The sequence below is a fragment of the Procambarus clarkii genome, chromosome 1 (genome assembly GCF_040958095.1).
Source record: "Procambarus clarkii isolate CNS0578487 chromosome 1, FALCON_Pclarkii_2.0, whole genome shotgun sequence".
NCBI lineage: Eukaryota > Metazoa > Arthropoda > Malacostraca > Decapoda > Cambaridae > Procambarus > Procambarus clarkii.
The window spans coordinates 24,294,972-24,311,017 of NC_091150.1; the positions used below are offsets into that span (position 1 = coordinate 24,294,972).

Sequence of the window (16,046 nt, forward strand, 5' to 3'; positions counted from 1 at the left end):
TGTACCCCCACACCCCAGGTAGTGTGGTGATGGTGTACCCCCACACCCCAGGTAGTGTGGTGATGGTGTACCTCCACACCCCAGGTAGTGTGGTGATGGTGTACCCCCACACCCCAGGTAGTGTGGTGATGGTGTACCCCCACACCCCAGGTAGTGTGGTGATGGTGTACCCCCACACCCCAGGTAGTGTGGTGATGGTGTACCCCCACACCCCAGGTAGTGTGGTGATGGTGTACCCCCACACCCCAGGTAGTGTGGTGATGGTGTACCCCCACACCCCAGGTAGTGTGATGATGGTGTACCCCCACACCCAGGTAGTGTGTGGTGATGGTGTACCCCACACCCCAGGTAGTGTGGTGATGGTGTACCCCCACACCCAGGTAGTGTGTGGTGATGGTGTACCCCACACCCCAGGTAGTGTGGTGATGGTGTACCTGCACACCCCAGGTAGTGTGTGGTGATGGTGTACCTGCACACCCCAGGTAGTGTAGTGATGGTGTACCCCCACACCCCAGGTAGTGTGTGGTGATGGTGTACCCCCACACCCCAGGTAGTGTGTGGTGATGGTGTACCTCACACCCCAGGTAGTGTGGTGATGGTGTACCTGCACACCCCAGGTAGTGTGTGGTGATGGTGTACCTGCACACCCCAGGTAGTGTGGTGATGGTGTACCTGCACACCCCAGGTAGTGTGTGGTGATGGTGTACCTGCACACCCCAGGTAGTGTGGTGATGGTGTACCTCACACCCCAGGTAGTGTGTGGTGATGGTGTACCCCCACACCCCAGGTAGTGTGGTGATAGTGTACCTGCACACCCCAGGTAGTGTGGTGATGGTGTACCCCACACCCCAGGTAGTGTGTGGTGATGGTGTACCCCCACACCCCAGGTAGTGTGGTGATGGTGTACCCCCACACCCCAGGTAGTGTGTGGTGATGGTGTACCTCACACCCCAGGTAGTGTGGTGATGGTGTACCCCCACACCCCAGGTAGTGTGTGGTGATGGTGTACCCCCACACCCCAGGTAGTGTAGTGATGGTGTACCCCCACACCCCAGGTAGTGTGTGGTGATGGTGTACCCCCACACCCCAGGTAGTGTAGTGATGGTGTACCCCCACACCCCAGGTAGTGTGTGGTGATGGTGTACCTCACACCCCAGGTAGTGTGGTGATGGTGTACCTCACACCCCAGGTAGTGTGGTGATGGTGTACCCCCACACCCCAGGTAGTGTGGTGATGGTGTACCTCACACCCCAGGTAGTGTGTGGTGATGGTGTACCTCACACCCCAGGTAGTGTGTGGTGATGGTGTACCTCACACCCCAGGTAGTGTGTGGTGATGGTGTACCCCCACACCCCAGGTAGTGTAGTGATGGTGTACCCCCACACCCCAGGTAGTGTGTGGTGATGGTGTACCTGCACACCCCAGGTAGTGTGGTGATGGTGTACCTCACACCCCAGGTAGTGTGGTGATGGTGTACCCCCACACCCCAGGTAGTGTGTGGTGATGGTGTACCCCCACACCCCAGGTAGTGTGGTGATGGTGTACCCCCACACCCCAGGTAGTGTGTGGTGATGGTGTACCCCCACACCCCAGGTAGTGTAGTGATGGTGTACCCCCACACCCCAGGTAGTGTGTGGTGATGGTGTACCCCCACACCCCAGGTAGTGTGGTGATGGTGTACCCCCACACCCCAGGTAGTGTGGTGATGGTGTACCCCCACACCCCAGGTAGTGTGGTGATGGTGTACCCCCACACCCCAGGTAGTGTGGTGATGGTGTACCCCCACACCCCAGGTAGTGTGTGGTGATGGTGTACCCCCACACCCCAGGTAGTGTGTGGTGATGGTGTACCCCCACACCCCAGGTAGTGTGTGGTGATGGTGTACCTGCACACCCCAGGAAGTGTGGTGATGGTGTACCCCCACACCCCAGGTAGTGTGGTGATGGTGTACCCCCACACCCCAGGTAGTGTGTGGTGATGGTGTACCTGCACACCCCAGGTAGTGTGTGGTGATGGTGTACCCCCACACCCCAGGTAGTGTGTGGTGATGGTGTACCTGCACACCCCAGGTAGTGTGGTGATGGTGTACCCCACACCCCAGGTAGTGTGTGGTGATGGTGTACCCCCACACCCCAGGTAGTGTGTGGTGATGGTGTACCCCCACACCCCAGGTAGTGTGTGGTGATGGTGTACCCCCACACCCCAGGTAGTGTGGTGATGGTGTACCCCCACACCCCAGGTAGTGTGGTGATGGTGTACCCCCACACCCCAGGTAGTGTGTGGTGATGGTGTACCTGCACACCCCAGGTAGTGTGGTGATGGTGTACCCCCACACCCCAGGTAGTGTGTGGTGATGGTGTACCCCCACACCCCAGGTAGTGTGGTGATGGTGTACCCCACACCCCAGGTAGTGTGGTGATGGTGTACCCCACACCCCAGGTAGTGTGGTGATGGGGTACCCCCACACCCCAGGTAGTGTGGTGATGGTGTACCTCCACACCCCAGGTAGTGTGGTGATGGTGTACCCCCACACCCCAGGTAGTGTGGTGATGGTGTACCCCCACACCCCAGGTAGTGTGTGGTGATGGTGTACCCCCACACCCCAGGTAGTGTGGTGATGGTGTACCCCCACACCCAGGTAGTGTGATGATGGTGTACCCCCACACCCCAGGTAGTGTGATGATGGTGTACCCCCACACCCAGGTAGTGTGATGATGGTGTACCCCCACACCCCAGGTAGTGTGTGGTGATGGTGTATCCCCACACCCCAGGTAGTGTGGTGATGGTGTACCTGCACACCCCAGGTAGTGTAGTGATGGTGTACCCCCACACCCCAGGTAGTGTGGTGATGGTGTACCCCCACACCCAGGTAGTGTGGTGATGGTGTACCCCCACACCCCAGGTAGTGTGTGGTGATGGTGTACCTCCACACCCAGGTAGTGTAGTGATGGTGTACCCCCACACCCCAGGTAGTGTGGTGATGGGGTATCCCCACACCCCAGGTAGTGTGGTGATGGTGTACCTGCACACCCCAGGTAGTGTAGTGATGGTGTACCCCCACACCCCAGGTAGTGTGGTGATGGGGTACCCCCACACCCCAGGTAGTGTGGTGATGGTGTACCTCCACACCCCAGGTAGTGTGGTGATGGTGTACCCCCACACCCCAGGTAGTGTGGTGATGGTGTACCCCCACACCCCAGGTAGTGTAGTGATGGTGTACCCCCACACCCCAGGTAGTGTGGTGATGGTGTACCTCCACACCCCAGGTAGTGTGGTGATGGTGTACCTCCACACCCCAGGTAGTGTGGTGATGGTGTACCTGCACACCCAGGTAGTGTGGTGATGGTGTACCCCCACACCCCAGGTAGTGTGTGGTGATGGTGTACCTCACACCCCAGGTAGTGTGGTGATGGTGTACCTCCACACCCCAGGTAGTGTGGTGATGGTGTACCTGCACACCCCAGGTAGTGTGGTGATGGTGTACCTCCACACCCCAGGTAGTGTGGTGATGGTGTACCTGCACACCCCAGGTAGTGTGGTGATGGTGTACCTCACACCCCAGGTAGTGTGGTGATGGTGTACCCCCACACCCCAGGTAGTGTGGTGATGGTGTACCTGCACACCCCAGGTAGTGTGGTGATGGTGTACCTCACACCCCAGGTAGTGTGGTGATGGTGTACCTCACACCCCAGGTAGTGTGGTGATGGTGTACCCCCACACCCCAGGTAGTGTGGTGATGGTGTACCCCCACACCCCAGGTAGTGTGGTGATGGTGTACCCCCACACCCCAGGTAGTGTGGTGATTCATATGTGGTGTTTCCTGTGTTCCAGAAATATTTCTTTTCCCTGACCTACAAGGGTGAAGTTCCGTGAACCTGTGACGTTCCTACACTGTTCTCTGTGCACACAAGTCTTCCCACTCGTCACCAAGAATCCTGAAGGTGCCTGAGCACACAAGAGGCAAAAATGACGGTGTCGTGTGTGTGTGTATCGCCGGACATACCTCCGCGTCATCCATGACAGGCAGGGAAAGGTCAGCCGCATGACGACAGCCTTCCACCGAGCAGCACTCGAACACTGGAGCGGGTGACATCAACCTCGTCCCAACACTGACATTATCACAACTACAAAAGGTTCAGAGGTGTGCAACGAAGCTTGATCCGGTATTGCAAGGGATAGGTTATGAAGGAAGACTGAAATCACAAGACCTAACATCGCTACGGAAAAGATGACAGACCTAATATAAGACTAAAGTAAGCTTACTGGACTAACACAAGACTAAAGTAAGCTTACAGACCTTACACGGGATTAAGGTAATCTTCCTAACCTAACACAGGACTAAAGTGAGTTTACAAACCTATCACAGGACTTACGAAAGTTTACTGGTATAACATAGGACTCAAGGAAGCTTTCAGACCTAACAAAGCTAAAGACAGCTTACAGACCTTGTTGAAAATTCCACCCCACTACGTCAATATTGTTATGTAAGGAATGTAATATTCTCATATCTATATTTTACTACACTACACACACAAATAACAATAGCGTGATGCATCAAATGAACAAATCCACAAGGGCCGTGACGAGGATTCGAACGTACGTCCAAGAGGATCCCAGACGCGCCTTAATCGACTGAGCTACGACATGGTACAAGAATTGCAACCGGGAATTCATCTTGACCCACCACGGATCCTGCAGCCTCTTCGACACAAACCAGGTTTTTACACAATTCTCCCCATGCACCCAACCTCTGTCAATAAGCTGTTTGAACGAGGTTCGAACCCTCGTCACGGCCCTTGTGGATTTGTTCATATCTATATTTTACATCAGAATCATATCTCTACTGAGGATTTAAGAATCATCGTTATCTACATCGTGATCCTACATGACCATTTGGTCAAGTACGCCATTGGGCTCAATACCTACGAGACAATGTGCATGTAATATCAAGAATCCAGAAGCTTCCAGAAAGAGCTGATAGTTAAAAATATTGTTGGAACAAAATTATAGCTTTTAGTGACGTATTTTAAAAATCCTTTAATAAAGGATAAATTGTACTATTAAGTACTATCAATAATTTTTAAATTCATAATGTATTTATCTTGTATTCCAACTTTATCACTATAATCAGTCTAGAACATAAATGTAATCCATGTATAATGATTGTGGGCAGCTTGAGCAGCCCGTCCTCCAAAAATGGGGTGGTAAATGTAAGAAGACAAATAAGTGCAATTATGTACTATTGATATCAGTTAGGAATTGTACTTATTTTCACTTAGTATTAAATCGTACTGTCAGATATATTGTGAATATTTGAGTTTACCTGAAAAACTGAATAGAAAACTACAACCTCACCTAACCGTCTTAGTTTTTGAAGATAATCCAGACGATAAGAGCTTCTATAGAAAACGTGATGTTCCCAAGGCGGTACTATGATAACCCTCGTGTATGCTCGTAGAGAATATTATAATGAAGGCACACTTAAACACGATGATAAAATGTGTGAATTTACTGACACAAATTACATGATCACACATACAATCACAGTCAATACAGAAAATGAAAATAATGAGAATATTAAATCTGGAGATCGACAGCAACTCTTCTTTCACGACCTCCAACACTCCTTCAACTGGGCAGATTGGAAAGGAGTCACACACTCTCACAGAAGGCCTCTTCGCCACGTCGGCACCTCCTCTTCAACTGTCCTGTCGTCCACACACACTGTCCTCTCCAACAGTCCTAGACACAAGCTGCCCTGCAGCCTATCCTACTACTAAAGTATTAATGCTATACTGCCACATATATAGGTAAATATCTTGGCCTATCTAGCCAACTCACACAAGGGGTATTGGGAGGGAAAATTGATCTACCTTTACATTCCAGGCTCACGACGCCTGTCCCTCGATGATGTGAGGTTCCTACGCTTCCTGAGTCGGTCCTTGACGATCCAGAAACGTTCCACAGGTCCTCAGGTGTCGTGAAGCCTTCGCGTCGCCGCCGAACCACTCCCAGAGATTCAGATATCCCAATCCTGATTCACCAGTGGGGATTGAGCTAATCACTATATGCACACACTCGTCCCTTCCACAAGGCGTTGCTCCTTGTCCTAGGAACAGTGTCGTCCCTCCTAAATCCTCAGTGAACGTGACCCGGTCACAGCCAAGCCTGCCCGCCACACCCTCCAGACCCCTCAGCATCAAGCGGTGCCGCCCAGCGTCGTCGCCGACCAATTATCCAAGTTTGGCACTCCTCTGCTCATTGAACTTGGCTTCTTCTTGCTTCCCAGAAGCACAGGGTCTCCAATAACGATGGTGGGCTGCGATGGCTAGCTCTAATCCACTGAGTATGGCTTGTAGAGCTTCAAATCCTTGAGAGCTGACCGAGAAACGTCCTCTCCCCTTCGTAGTCAGACCAGCTCTGACGTTGGCGCCGCCCGGGGCACTCGGTCACGTCACGGCGGGCTCTGATTGGTAGCCCGTGACTTAAGCCACCCAATCCGCACTCGGATAGCATTTTCTACAAAATGGCGGATCTGCAGGTAGGGGGTACTACTTCATTTGTATCTGGGCGCCTCTTTCCTCTTACCTACAAACTTATAATGTAAATTTCTCCCTTATCTGGCGACGATCTGGTCGCCGCATATACCAACAGACTCCTTGTATCTCAGAGAATCAGTAAAGAAAGCTGATATGACTCTTAAAGCAGGCAAACAGAAGAAATAGGAGAGGGCACTGTAACACCAGCCAGTCTTCCCACCCTGACGGGTGACACCCCAGGCACCCCTCAGGGTGTATATCCATCTGAGTTGTGAGGTAAGAGTGTCAGTAATACATTGTCTTGATTGGTCAAAGTGTTAAATATCAATTGCTGGAAATTGAAATAATATGAAGATATTTGATTAATAAATATCTATGTGTAGAATAACAAACTTGACTTTTGTTATTCTTGACAAACAAACAACAAAGTTTGTCAAGTTTCTTGACAAACTTAACTCTTTTTGAATCAATGTCCCCTCAAGTAAGAGTTAAGGCTAGAGAGACATCTAGATGAACACGTGAGAGATAACTAAATTAAGCAGTGTTCCTGTCGCATTGTTTAAATAAAATAAATTAAGATTCAGATTCAGATGTTTCAGATGTTTATTCATGGAAGGTATATACATACAAGTGATGTTACATTAATGGATTGATATATAGATAGAGCTAGTACATACAATGCCTAAAGCCACTATTACGCAATGCGTTTCGGGCAAGAAAAACATTAATATCTAGAACTTAATACTAATTGAGCATAAAGAATAAAAAGTGTTGAGAACAAATGCAAATAAAGATAAAAAAAAAAAAAAAAAAAAGGGGGAACAAGACTGAAAAAGCAGCACAAATACAATAGGTTGACAAACAGTGTTGATTAAAAAAAAAGAAAATAACAGACATGGGTTGACAATAGAGGAGTGAGGTAGATTACAGGGAATTTATTAGGTAGTGTTTAGTTTTTATCTTAAACTGGTTGAGAGAGGTACAGTCTTTAACATGGTTGGGAAGGTCATTCCACATTCTGGGCCCCTTGATTTGCAGAGCATTTCTGGTTTGATTAAGTCGTACTCTAGGAATATCAAATTTAGTTTATCAAAGATTTAGTTTTCAATGACCGGTGGTGGCAACAAACATCAGAACATCTTAGAATATCAGTCGGTATAACATCAATAATAGTATAACAGTCAGGCTACTCTTCTTATTCCTCCTACATCACTCTACTCCTCCTCCTTCATTCTCTCCCTCCTGCCTCCCCTCTCCCCATTCGCTCCCCGTTTTCTATTCCCGCTCGCCTCTTCCCCACCTCAGTTCCTGCCTCAACCTCCCCCATGTTCTATCCACCCATCCTTCATCCCTCTTTCCTCCTCTCCTCCTTCTACCTTTATTTTGCTATACTTTTTTTCACCTCTTCCGACCCCCCCCCCCCTCCTGTTACAAGGAACTACCTAACAGGAAGGAGCCAGAGAGTTACGGTAAGGGGCGAGAAGTTGGACTGGCGAATAGTAAAGAGTGGAGTACCTCAAGGATCGGTGCTGGGACCAATCCCCTTTCTAATTTACGTAAATTATATGTTTACAGGAGTCGAATCCTACATGTCAATGTTCACGGATGACGCAAAATTAATGAGACGAGTTGTGACATATGAGGATTGTAGGATCCTCCAAGAGGACCTGGACAGGTTGCAGAGAAATGGATACTTGAATTCAACATGAGTAAATGTAAAGTTATGGAAATGGTATCAGGTGATAGACAACCAAAGGGACAGTACACAATGAAGGGGAACTGCCTACCTGTAATGATTCGAGAAAGAGACCTGGGAGTGGACGTAACACCTAACCTAACTCCTGAGGCGCATATAAATAGGATAACGACAACAGCGTACTCTACACTGGCGAAAGTTAGAACTTCATTCAGAAACCTAAATGAGGAGGCTTTTAGGGCGTTTTACACTGCCTACGTGAGACCAGTTTTAGAGTATGCCACACTATCATGGAGTCCCCATCTGAAGAAACACATAAGGAAACTGGAAAAGCTTCAGAAGTTTGCGACGAGGCAAACCAGAGTTGTCCCAGAGTTACGAAGGATGGGATATGAAGAGTGCCTAAAAGAACTGAATCTTACGACACTAGAAAAAGGAAGGGAGAGAGGGGATATGATAGGAACATATAAAATACTCAGGGGAATTGACAAAGTGGAAATAGACAAAATGTTCACACGCAATAGTAACAGAATGAGGGGACATGGGTGGAAGCTGGAAACTCAGATGAGTCACAGAGATGTTAGGAAGTTTTCTTTTAGCGTGAGAGTAGTGGGAAAATGGAATGCACTTATGGAACAGCTTTTGGAAGCAAACTCTATTCATAATTTTAAAACTAGAAATGATAGGGAAATGGGGCCGGGGTCATTGCTGTAAAAAACCGATAGCTCGAAAGGCCGGATCCAAGAGACAACGCGTGATCCTGCAAGCACAAATAGGTGAGTACACGCCCACACATACATATATATATATATATATATATATATATTATTAAATATGACCGAAAAAGTAAGATTAATAATTCTAACGCGAATTTTCTCAATCTTTCGTACATTACGCTTCACTGTTGGAGGTAAATCAAAAATCACTTCTCCAAAATTCATTTTTATTTCTAGTCTGACGCGACACGGGCGCGTTTCGTAAAACTTATTACATTTTCAAAGACTTCACAAATACACAACTGATTAGAACTTGCGTTTCCCTGATTTTATATCTACATTTGAGTGAGGTGGGAAGGGTGATGTGGCATTACATTTGAGTGAGGTGGGAAGGGTGATGTGGCATTAACACAAGACAGAACACTAGGGGATATTAATAGGGTATTAAAAGTATCAACACAAGACAGAACAGAAACAATGGGTATTGAATAGAAGTGTTTGTAGAAAGCCTATTGGTCCATATTTCTTGATGCTTCTATATTGGAGCGGAGTCTTGAGGTGGGTAGAATATAGTTGTGCAATAATTGGCTGTTGATTGCTGGTGTTGACTTCTTGATGTGTAGTGCCTCGCAAACGTCAAGCCGCCTGCTATCGCTGTATCTATCGATGATTTCTGTGTTGTTTACTAGGATTTCTCTGGCGATGGTTTGGTTATGGGAAGAGATTATATGTTCCTTAATGGAGCCCTGTTGTTTATGCATCGTTAAACGCCTAGAAAGAGATGTTGTTGTCTTGCCTATATACTGGGTTTTTTGGAGCTTACAGTCCCCAAGTGGGCATTTGAAGGCATAGACGACGTTAGTCTCTTTTAAAGCGTTCTGTTTTGTGTCTGGAGAGTTTCTCATGAGTAGGCTGGCCGTTTTTCTGGTTTTATAGTAAATCGTCAGTTGTATCCTCTGATTTTTGTCTGTAGGGATAACGTTTCTATTAACAATATCTTTCAGGACCCTTTCCTCTGTTTTATGAGCTGTGGAAAAGAAGTTCCTGTAAAATAGTCTAATAGGGGGTATAGGTGTTGTGTTAGTTGTCTCTTCGGAGGTTGCATGGCTTTTCACTTTCCTTCTTATGATGTCTTCGATGAAACCATTGGAGAAGCCGTTATTGACTAGGACCTGCCTTACCCTACAGAGTTCTTCGTCGACTTGCTTCCATTCTGAGCTGTGGCTGAGAGCACGGTCGACGTATGCGTTAACAACACTCCTCTTGTACCTGTCAGGGCAGTCGCTGTTGGCATTTAGGCACATTCCTATGTTTGTTTCCTTTGTGTAGACTGCAGTGTGGAAACCTCCGCCCTTTTCCATGACTGTTACATCTAGAAAAGGCAGCTTCCCATCCTTTTCCGTCTCGTAAGTGAAACGCAGCACGGAACTAGGATTTCTCCTAGTTCCGAACTCTGCTCAAATGCCTCCTTCAGCTCCTGCAGATGTCTGACATCAGGTACCTGTGTAAAAATGTCGTCAACATACCTGCAGTATATGGCCGGTTTCAAGTTCATGTCGACTAAGACTTTTTGCTCGATGGTACCCATGTAGAAGTTTGCAAACAGGACACCTAGGGAAGAACCCATGGCGACCCCATCTACTTGCTTATACATGTGCCCATCCGGGCTCAAGAAGGGTGCCTCTTTAGTACAAGCTTGGAGTAGTTTCCTCAGAATACTTTCTGGCATGTCAAGAGGAGTACAGGCTGGATCACGATACACTCTGTCGGCTATCATTCCGATTGTCTCGTCCACAGGTACGTTGGTAAACAGCGATTCTACGTCCATATACCCCCTATTAGACTATTTTACAGGAACTTCTTTTCCACAGCTCATAAAACAGAGGAAAGGGTCCTGAAAGATATTGTTAATAGAAACGTTATCCCTACAGACAAAAATCAGAGGATACAACTGACGATTTACTATAAAACCAGAAAAACGGCCAGCCTACTCATGAGAAACTCTCCAGACACAAAACAGAACGCTTTAAAAGAGACTAACGTCGTCTATGCCTTCAAATGCCCACTTGGGGACTGTAAGCTCCAAAAAACCCAGTATATAGGCAAGACAACAACATCTCTTTCTAGGCGTTTAACGATGCATAAACAACAGGGCTCCATTAAGGAACATATAATCTCTTCCCATAACCAAACCATCGCCAGAGAAATCCTAGTAAACAACACAGAAATCATCGATAGATACAGCGATAGCAGGCGGCTTGACGTTTGCGAGGCACTACACATCAAGAAGTCAACACCAGGAATCAACAGCCAATTATTGCACAACTATATTCTACCCACCTCAAGACTCCGCTCCAATATAGAAGCATCAAGAAATGTGGACCAATAGGCTTTCTACAAACACTTCTATTCAATACCCATTGTTTCTATTCTGTCTTGTGTTGATACTTTTAATACCCTATTAATATCCCCTAGTGTTCTGTCTTGTGTTAATGCCACATCACCCTTCCCACCTCACTCAAATGTAATGCCACATCACCCTTCCCACCTCACTCAAATGTAGATATAAAATCAGGGAAACGCAAGTTCTAATCAGTTGTGTATTTGTGAAGTCTTTGAAAATGTAATAAGTTTTACGAAACGCGCCCGTGTCGCGTCAGACTAGAAATAAAAATGTATATATATATATATATATATATATATATATATATATATATATATAAATATATATATATATATATATATATATATATATATATATATATATATATATATATATATATATATATTAGTATATTTTGGTAGCAGTCTTTCCTGTAGACATATATTATTAAATATGACCGAAAAAAGTAAGATTAATAATTCTAACACGAATTTTCTCAATCTTTCGTACATTACGCTTCACTGTTGGAGGTAAATCAAAAATCACTTCTCCAAAATTCATTTTTATTTCTAGTCTGACGCGACACGGGCGCGTTTCGTAAAACTTATTACATTTTCAAAGACTTCACAAATACACAACTGATTAGAACGTATCTCTGATTTTATATCTACATTTGAGTGAGGTGGGAAGGGTGATGTGGCATTAACACAAGACAGAACAGGAGGGGATATTAATAGGGTATTAAAAGTATCAACACAAGACAGAACAGAAACAATGGGTATTGAATAGAAGTGTTTGTAGAAAGCCTATTGGTCCATATTTCTTGATGCTTCTATATTGGAGCGGAGTCTTGAGGTGGGTAGAATATAGTTGTGCAATAATTGGCTGTTGATTGCTGGTGTTGACTTCTTGATGTGTAGTGCCTCGCAAACGTCAAGCCGCCTGCTATCGCTGTATCTATCGATGATTTCTGTGTTGTTTACTAGGATTTCTCTGGCGATGGTTTGGTTATGGGAAGAGATTATATGTTCCTTAATGGAGCCCTGTTGCTTATGCATCGTTAAACGCCTAGAAAGAGATGTTGTTGTCTTGCCTATATACTGGGTTTTTTGGAGCTTACAGTCCCCAAGTGGGCATTTGAAGGCATAGACGACATTAGTCTCTTTTAAAGCGTTCTGTTTTGTGTCTGGAGAGTTTCTCATGAGTAGGCTGGCCGTTTTTCTGGTTTTATAGTAAATCGTCAGTTGTATCCTCTGATTTTTGTCTGTAGGGATAACGTTTCTATTAACAATATCTTTCAGGACCCTTTCCTCCGTTTTATGAGCTGTGGAAAAGAAGTTCCTGTAAAATAGTCTAATAGGGGGTATAGGTGTTGTGTTAGTTGTCTCTTCAGAGGTTGCATGGCTTTTCACTTTCCTTCTTATGATGTCTTTGATGAAACCATTGGAGAAGCCGTTATTGACTAGGACCTGCCTTACCCTACAGAGTTCTTCGTCGACTTGCTTCCATTCTGAGCTGTGGCTGAGAGCACGGTCGACGTATGCGTTAACAACACTCCTCTTGTATCTGTCAGGGCAGTCGCTGTTGGCATTTAGGCACATTCCTATGTTTGTTTCCTTAGTGTAGACTGCAGTGTGGAAACCTCCGCCCTTTTCCATGACTGTTACATCTAGAAAAGGCAGCTTCCCATCCTTTTCCGTCTCGTAAGTGAAACGCAGCACGGAACTCTGCTCAAATGCCTCCTTCAGCTTCTGCAGATGTCTGACATCAGGTACCTGTGTAAAAATGTCGTCAACATACCTGCAGTATATGGCCGGTTTCAAGTTCATGTCGACTAAGACTTTTTGCTCGATGGTACCCATGTAGAAGTTTGCAAACAGGACACCTAGGGGAGAACCCATGGCGACCCCATCTACTTGCTTATGCATGTGCCCATCCGGGCTCAAGAAGGGTGCCTCTTTAGTACAAGCTTTGAGTAGTTTCCTCAGAATACTTTCTGGCATGTCAAGAGGAGTACAGGCTGGATCACGATACACTCTGTCGGCTATCATTCCGATTGTCTCGTCCACAGGTACGTTGGTAAACAGCGATTCTACGTCCAACGAGGCTCTTATCCCTGTGGCCCGTGTGCCCCGCAGTAAGTCCACAAATTCCTTTGGAGACTTCAGGCTGAAGGCGCAAGGAACATAAGGAGTCAGCAGGCCGTTGAGTCGCTTTGCCAGTCTGTACGTGGGTGTGGGTATCTGGCTAATGATTGGCCCAGTATATAGGCAAGACAACAACATCTCTTTCTAGGCGTTTAACGATGCATAAGCAACAGGGCTCCATTAAGGAACATATAATCTCTTCCCATAACCAAACCATCGCCAGAGAAATCCTAGTAAACAACACAGAAATCATCGATAGATACAGCGATAGCAGGCGGCTTGACGTTTGCGAGGCACTACACATCAAGAAGTCAACACCAGCAATCAACAGCCAATTATTGCACAACTATATTCTACCCACCTCAAGACTCCGCTCCAATATAGAAGCATCAAGAAATATGGACCAATAGGCTTTCTACAAACACTTCTATTCAATACCCATTGTTTCTGTTCTGTCTTGTGTTGATACTTTTAATACCCTATTAATATCCCCTCCTGTTCTGTCTTGTGTTAATGCCACATCACCCTTCCCACCTCACTCAAATGTAGATATAAAATCAGAGATACGTTCTAATCAGTTGTGTATTTGTGAAGTCTTTGAAAATGTAATAAGTTTTACGAAACGCGCCCGTGTCGCGTCAGACTAGAAATAAAAATGAATTTTGGAGAAGTGATTTTTGATTTACCTCCAACAGTGAAGCGTAATGTACGAAAGATTGAGAAAATTCGTGTTAGAATTATTAATCTTACTTTTTCGGTCATATTTAATAATATATATAAATATATATATATATATATATATATATATATATATATATATATATATATATATATATATATATATATATATATATATATATATAAATATGACCGAAAAAGTAAGATTAATAATTCTAACACGAATTTTCTCGATCTTTCTTATGTTTCTTTTCACTGTTGATGGTAATTCAAAGATCAATTCTCCAAAATTCATTTTTATTTCTAGTCTGACGCGACACTTGAGCGCGTTTCGTAAAACTTATTACATTTTCAAACACTTTAGTTTACACAAACACACACAACTTTAACTGAATAGAGCTTAAACATCTTTCGAGTTTTTATACCTACATTTGGGTGAAGTGACATGTTACAATAGTTTTGGATGAGGTGAAAATAAACTTTTAACACAAGACAGAACACGAAACAATGAAATACAAACAGGTATTAAAAGTAGGTAACTGCAGAAGGCCTATTTTTATTGGCCCATATTTCTTGATGCTTCTATATTGGAGCGGAGTCTTGAAGTGGGTAGAATATAGTTGTGCATTAATTGGCTGTTGATTGCTGGTGTTGACTTCTTGATGTGTAGTGCCTCGCAGACGTCGAGCCGCCTGCTATCTCTCTATCTATCGATGATTTCTGTGTTGTTTGCTAAGATTTCTCTGGTGATGGTTTGGTTGTGAGAAGAGGCTATATGTTCCTTAATGGAGCCCTGTTGCTTATGCATCGTTAAACGCCTGGAAAGAGATGTTGTTGTCTTGCCTATATACCGAGTTTTTTGAGGCTTACAATCCCCAAGAGGGCATTTGAAGGTATAGACGACGTTGGTCTCTTTTAAAACGTTCTGCTTTGTGTCTGGAGAGTTTCTCATGAGTAGGCTGGCCGTTTTTTTGGTTTTATAGTAAATTGTCAGATGTATCTTCTGATTTTTGTCTGTATTGTCAGATGTATCTTCTGATTTTTGTCTGTAGGGATAACGTTTCTACTAACAATATCTTTCAGGACCCTTTCCTCCGTTTTATGGGCTGTGGAAAAGAAGTTCCTGTAAAATAGTCTAATAGGGGGTATAGGTGTTGTGTTAGTTGTCTCTTCAGAGGTTGCATGGCGTTTCACTTTCCTTCTTATGATGTCTTCCACGAAACCATTGGAGAAGCCATTGTTGACTAGGACCTGCCTTACCCTACAGAGTTCTTCATCGACTTGCTTCCATTCTGAGCTGTGGCTGAGGGCACGGTCGACATAAGCGTTAACAACACTCCTCTTGTACCTGTCCGGGCAGTCACTGTTGGCATTTAGGCACATTCCTATGTTTGTTTCCTTTGTGTAGACTGCAGTGTGGAAAACTCCGCTCCTTTTCATGACTGTTACATCTAGAAAGAGCAGCTTCCCATCCTTCTCCATCTCGTAAGTGAAACGCAACACAGAATTCTGCTCAAATACCTCCTTCAGCTGTCGGCTATCATCCCGATGATAGCCGACAGAGTGTACCGTGATCCGGCCTGTACTCCTCTTGACATACCAGAAAACAGTCTAAGGAAACTACTCCAAGCTTGTACTAAAGAGGCACCCTTCTTGAGCCCGGATGGAGACATGTATAAGCAAGTAGATGGGGTCGCCATGGGTTCTCCCCTAGGTGTCCTGTTTGCAAACTTCTACATGGGTACCATCGAGCAAAAAGTCTTAGTCGACATGAACTTGTAACCGGCCATATACTGCAGGTATGTTGACGACATTTTTACACAGGTACCTGATGTCAGACAATTGCAGGAGCTGAAGGAGGCATTTGAGCAGAATTCTGTGTTGCGT

At 45.4% G+C, this 16,046-nt stretch overlaps 1 protein-coding gene across 5 annotated transcripts in view; it reads right to left on the minus strand.

Moving 5' to 3' along the window:
- Nucleotides 1–16,046, minus strand: part of LOC123748645 (uncharacterized) — a 136,389-nt gene that overhangs the window by 112,095 nt on the left and 8,248 nt on the right. Inside the window, exon 1 of one of the 5 annotated variants that reach the window (XM_069323136.1) lies at nt 5,874–6,011. The exons of the other annotated variants lie outside the window; for them this stretch is intronic. The gene's annotated coding sequence lies outside the window, so the exon portion shown is untranslated. Of the gene's footprint in view, nt 1–5,873; nt 6,012–16,046 lie in introns of those variants that run through there. 5 annotated transcript variants of the gene reach the window in all.